Source organism: Rattus rattus, chromosome 13 (genome assembly GCF_011064425.1).
Source record: "Rattus rattus isolate New Zealand chromosome 13, Rrattus_CSIRO_v1, whole genome shotgun sequence".
NCBI lineage: Eukaryota > Metazoa > Chordata > Mammalia > Rodentia > Muridae > Rattus > Rattus rattus.
The window spans coordinates 47,227,275-47,234,316 of record NC_046166.1 but is presented as its reverse complement, the minus strand read 5'-3'; positions in this window follow the sequence as shown (position 1 = coordinate 47,234,316).

Sequence of the window (7,042 nt, the reverse complement as noted above, 5' to 3'; positions counted from 1 at the left end):
CAGAAAATGGAGAGATCACCCATGTTCATGGATTGGCAGAATTAACATAGTAAAAATGGCCATCCTACCAAAGGCAATCTACAAATTCAATGCAATCCCCATCAAAATCCCAACACATTTCTTCAAAGACATGGAAAGAGCAATTCTCAAATTCATCTGGAAAAGCAAAAATTCATCTGGAATAGCGAAAACAATTCATAACAATAAAAGAACTTCTGGGGGAATCACCATTCTTGACCTCAAGCTATACTACAGACCAATAGTGATAAAAACTGCATGGTATTGGTACAGAGACAGGCATTGATCAATGGAATAGAATTGAAGATGCAGAAATAAAACCACACACTTATGGACACTTGATCTTTGACAAAGAAGCCAAAAATATACAATAGAAAAAAGAAAGCATCTTCAATAAATGGTGCTGGTCTAACTAGCAATATATCTGTAGAAAAATAAAACTAGATCCCTATTTGTCATCATGCACAAAGTTCAAGTTCAAGTGAATCAAGGAACTCAACATAAAACCAGATACACTGAGTTTAATAAAAGAGAAACTAGAAAAGAGCCTTGAACTCATTGGCACAGGGGATATTTCCTAAACAGAACTCCAGTGGGTCAGGCTCTAAGATCAAGAATTGATAAATGGGGCCTCATAAAACTGAAAAGCTTCTGTAAAGCAAAGGGCATAGTCAATAAGACAAATCGGCAGCCTACAGATTGGGAAAAAGTCTTCACTAACCCCACATTCATCTGATAGAGGGCTAATACCCAAAATATGTAAAGAACTCAAGAAGCTAACAACACGACTGAATATTCTTTAGCATGAAAAAGAAATGAGCTATTAAAATCAGGCATGGCTCCATATGCTAATAATCCCAAGTGAACAAGAGGGTGGAACCAGGAGTTTGCTGATTCACAAGCTCAGAGAAAATGGTAAGTTTCAGGTTCAGTAAAACAGAATGATAGAAAAAGACCAATGTCATCCTCTGGCCTACACACACACACACAGATACACACACACACACACACACACACACACACACACACACACACACACACACGCCCCGAAACTAGCACCCACATACTCACATGTACGTAGTGTAAATACATACTAAATTAAATAGATTCTTTCTAATTACCTAAAAAACTATGAAAAGACAGAAAAGAAACTTGAATGTGCATGACTAAATAAAATAAGTCAATAGGAAAGACTATCTAGCATATGATTCCAGTAGGATTAAGACAAAAGTCTAGAAACAGACTATAACTTAGTGGTTGCTAATGGTTGCAGGACTAAGTGAGAAATGAACACATTTGGTCAGGGTGGAAATACCCCACACAATAAAATACTCCATACAATATCCGATATGTGTCATTCTATAAAACATAAATATTTAAATAAATTATATAAAAATATAAATATACAAATAAGGTCCATAAAGGTTCACGAGTATAACAAATGTGCCACTATAGATAGGGATTTCCATGGGGGGAAAGTGTTCATTCATAAAAGAGAGAGTAGAAAGAAAGTGTGGCCTTGAGAGTAAGACAGGATTAGTGCGAGTTCTGATTCCACAGCTGACGTCAGGCTAACTGTGGACAATTTTAATTTTCCCATTGTAGATGTGGATCCTGTAATAGTCTTCCTACTTGTTTTAGAAAATACTGATGAAACTGAAAAAGGAGAGACAATTCAAAATAATAGTTGCAATTTTCATTTTATCTCGATCCCACAATCCTTCTTTCCAGTGTACAAGAAACCGAACGTCTCTCAGAACCAAGCCAGCTTGCTGACACTTCTGGGCCTCAGTGGTGTATGTGCCCAATGAGGGAGCAGCATCCCAGCACATTACCATTCATGCCTTTTAAAGAGAGAATGTAAGATAAAAGGTATAAACAAGTCTAATCCTTCTTTGTAGCATTACCAATCTATAACCCAGTAATAAGTAAATTGCTTTCTCCATTGCAATCCATTTTCATCTCTATGCCTATGTTCTGAACTTCTTGCATATCTCATGGGTAGCAACTTTAGCATCATCTCAAATGCCCAAATCCAATCCCCTCTCCAATTACCAACCAACTTCACATTTGTCTTCATGACTTCTGTTCATACAGCACTTTTTCTCACGTGTCTTCCTTAATCTTCTCTGCTCTTACTTAACCACATCACATTTTCCTTCAAGTATCATTTTCTTCTCAAGCCACCTGTAATAGACTGAAACTTGCCAAAAGCGTTTGCCACTCCTCTCATTAAAAAGTGTAGCCCACCTCTCTTCATTTTGCTACACTGAGACAGGTGACTTATTTAACCAATGGGACCAGCATATATGGCTCACATAAAGTCTTGCTAAACATATGGACCTTGAGCTTCTTCTCTGTGCTATGAAACCATCTTGACAGAAACTGTTCTTGACAGAACAGTGTAACCTCAGAATGAACCCAAGGAACTGCACCACTCGGCCAATCCACGCGTGGCTTTAAGGTGGTTTATTGATAAACAATAGCCTAGAAAACTACTGTCTCTATGTTGGCAGCCCTGTTTGGTGCTCATTAACTCTATTTTGGATCTTAGAAAAAAAGATAACTGATTTCTGTAACTCCTATACTCAGCTTATAGAACCATCCAAAACTCTATCATCTTTATTATATTTGCATAGAAGTCCATATCTCCTATATTTACATTTTCTGTTTGCAATTCCTATGAGCAAAAAATTTGTGAGGCTCTCCATCTCGGTTATTACTGCCAGTCTCATTTTCAACATCACAACCCACCCCGCATTTCTATTGGATTTTAATGTATTTTATTACAACTTTTCATCTATTTACATGATATTTATGAATTTATCCATTTGCCCTACTTAGCACCTAAATCACTGACTGTTGAGCAAATATTTTACAGTGCCTAGGAAACACGGTTTTAAGTTGTTCCGTTTGAGGTTCAGATTTGAAAACAAGAAATCTGTATGTCCATTTCACAGATGGTAAAAACAAGTTCTGAAAGCTATGAACTCTGCTTATGTCTTGAAGCATCAAAGTCTTAAATGAAAATATGGTTATCTAATTCCTAGCAAAATACAGTGTCCCTAAATTACTCCTTATATTCAAAACACTACAGATTGGCATATTTCCAAAAGCAAACTCAACCACTGAACCAAAATGAGGCCCTGGCAATGCTGTACAATTCTGAGGAATACTTACTTGAGACAATATTATAAATAATGCAGTGAATTTCTTTCCTTTAATGTGAAATATATAGTAATAAATTTGACAAATAATGTTCTTATTGTGGTCAGTCCTTAAATAGCCCAAGCCCTCCCCCCAGCATCTTCAGAGAGAGCTTATCTTCCAATAGGGTCAGCCTGGTAAAATCAACATAGTTAATCTTCATGTGCAATGTTGTTGGCTTAAAGCCAGTGGAATCAAAAGGGCAAGTCTGAGCAAGGGAGAAAACAGACGAGTGCAGACGAGCAAAGGAGTAATATATCCCTTGGATAGACGCAACGTATAGCAGACTATCTTGCAGAGAATGTGCAATTCTAGTGGCTTCTAAAGTCAGCGATTGCAACTTCTATTTACCTGTTTATGGTCATGGACATTTTAACTAGTTTGTCCTTGTCTTGGGTCATTAGTCAGAACAAGAGTAATTGTGTTTTGCATAGTTGTTATGGGTTTAACTGAGCTCTAAAGACATCTGATACATGGCAGTAAAGCAATAAACAATAACTACTCCAATTGTTAGAGAGTAAAGATGTTTTCTGAATAGAGAGATTGCATAAAATCAGTGTTCAAACAGTGTCCCCAAATTGAAGGTGTTTTGCTAACTCTGATGTTAGTTTTTAGCTTAACAAGTTTAGTTTTATTTTTAAAGTTTTTCTTTTTTTTCTTCATTAACTCGCGTATTTCTTATTTACATTTTGATTGTTATTCCTCTTCTCGGTTTCCGGGCCAACATCCCCCTAACCTCTCCCCCTCCCTTTCTATACGGGCTTCCCCTCCCCAACCTCCCCCCATTACCATCCTCCCCCCAACAATCACGTTCAGTGGGGGTTCAGTCTTGGCAGGACCAAGGGCCTCCCCTTCCACTGGTGCTCTTACTAGGCTATTCATTGCTACTTATGCGGTTGGAGCCCAGGGTCAGTCCATGTATAGTCTTTGGGTAGTGGCTTAGTCCCTGGAAGCTCTGGTTGGTTGGCATTGTTGTTCATATGGGGTCTCAAGCCCCTTCGAGGTCTTAGTTTAACAAGTCACAGGTCAAAATGATGAAACTACTATGATTAATTTAGATAATACCAACTCACCCTCAAAACTCCAAAGGAGTGTTTCCCTAAGGAACCTGATCTCTCAGACATCTTTGGAATAACAGGAGTTTGATAGTATTTAGGAAAGTGCAGATGAGTAACAAACCACGTGTCTATTTCTTCTCTCCACTTTGTTATCTCTCTCATTATTCAACTGCTCTAATCAGATATGTGCTTCCCTTGCTCTTGAAATCACCACTGATTGTCAAACTTCCAAGTTTAAGCAGCACGGTCGGCTCCCATCTTCTTTGACATCCCAGTGACACATGACATGACACAGTTCATTACTTATTCCTTCTATAAATAGATCTCTTTTTTGGGATTATGTCTTGGATCATGTTTTGAATCATGTCCTCACTGATTTTCTCCTTCTATCTCTTTAAATGACTTTCTCTCTTCTATTTGGCCTAATATATCAGTATGTTTGTTATTTTTCTGCCTACCATCTACATGCTAATAACTACAGACTTACATCTTCAGTGAACATTTTCAGGCCCCTCTCTTTGCCTCCTTGCTTGGTTTTCAGTTGTCTGTCTACATGGCATCATTAAATTAGCAATTTCCAAAATGGAACTCTTCATTTTCTCTAATATCGTCTCCTCTTGTCTTGAATTATTCCTATAAATAATACTATTAGACACCTCCAACATGCATAAAGACATTTACTAAAGCCAAAAATGTGGTCACAACATGTCATGTCTTTTTTATTCCCATCTTTATCGTTCTACAGTTCCCCATCTTCAAAATATCCTGACTCCATTCACAATTCTTTATTGTCACTGCTAACATTCCCATCTAAGCTATTCTGATTCTGTGTAGACTAATACCACGCTCTATCACCAATAACTACTTATTTTCTTACCCCAACCTAATCTAGTGCCTATATACTGTAGCCAATGTGGTCTTTTTAAAAGACATTGATGAAATCACTCCCCAACCTTTCAATGCCTTAAAATACACATTGAAATGACTCCACAGGACTGTATGATGTAAGGTCCTGTATGATGAAGCCCACCTTATCACCCATGTCCATCTCATCTCGTACTACATTTGTCTGTAGTAATTACTCCAGATGTCCTGGACATTTTCTAATTTTTTGGCTATATCAGACCATTTTGTAACCACAAGGCTTATTTTCATCTTGTCCCTGGCTTACTATCTATAGATATTCCACCTTCCAAACACAAACAGATCCATTTTCATTCGTAAGAAAGGCCTATTCTGATAGTTTCTATTGATAGAATTGCCTCTGTAGGCTAAAAACACAATATTTTTCTTTATAGTATATATCATAATTGTAAAATAATCATAAAAATACACCGGTCTATTACAATCACAGCTGCTCATATTTTTGTTATATGGTTAATACTAACCAAAATTTAGAGTCCTTGTTAACTTAATTACTTACGCGTACATAATGCCTAAAACCCACCTCATTTCAGAGTTGGTATTCTCCTAAAATATATACACCTAACTGCAATATTCTAACTACCATTTTAATCTAACTAAATGCAGTCTTTGATAAAAAGTTATTTTATTTTTACAGGAAAATAGATCTCAGAAAAGGAAACACAAGTTCAGTTACATTCAGCTTCAAGTTTCACTGTTGATAATGAATAAAATATTCTCTAAGCCATCTAAATCGACGGTATTTCAACAAACTTCCTGTTTGCCTTCATGGACCTCTGTCCTGTCCTTAAGTTTAACTTATTAGAATAGCATCAACTGCACTATACCAATTATTTTGAGGGAAATGACGTTAGCAACATTTAGTCTCTAACCTCTCAAATAGGAAATCCCCATTGGTGTGATAAATAATGTATTTGGCAGGGAATTGGCAGGCCGTCTTAATCAGAAAACTTTCTGGCTGACAATCACAGAAAATTGAGACCACAAAGCATATCTTAAATGTTTCAGCACTTGGATTTTCCTAAATACTTCTTTTAAGTTCTTTCTGAACAACTTGCAAAAAGATCAAAACATGCTAATTTCACCATTGCTAGCCAACATCATAAAAGAGAATTTCAAAAGCAAGAGGGTAAATTTACTAACTTAGAAACAACAACAAAAAAAAGTTTCATGGCTGTATTGAAAAGAATCAATGAGATAAAAGATTTTTCTTGTTTGTAAAACGAAGTGATTGAACTGATAGTGAAGACCTATCCGAAAACCAAAAGTTCTGTTTTTCCTTTAGAATAAATAGTACGTATCTCTTCTTCTCCAAATAGAAAGTAATGTCACATATTGCTGCCATATCAATATTTTACTTGATATTTATTGATATATTGTTTATGGAGTTGGTTATGGTAGATGCCAGCTTGTTTTTGGCTCTGTGAGTAGAAATACAAAGACTAACTCATTGCTCCGTCTAAACAGAAGCGAGCAGCCAACTTGAAGCACATTCTGCCATTCTGTCAGCCCCGCTGCTCCCTCCTCTGTTTCCTGCTCCACTCCAAGTTTATTTAAAACATAAACATTCTGACCAAGGAAGAAAAGACTAACCCCAGGCCTTCATCTCTCCTCCTCCTCCTCCTCCAAATCCCCCCAGTCTCACCCCGAATCTGTAGCAGACCATCTGCTGCAGCCGCCCTTCCCTCCAGACCCACATCTGCAGCGGATCTCACAAATCGTCTCTCCTAACCTACCTTTCCCCGACTCATCACATTATCCCAGCCCCCAGCATCAGCAGTCATTCTCAGCAAACTCCACAGGAAGGATGTAGGCTAACTTCAAACCATCATCTC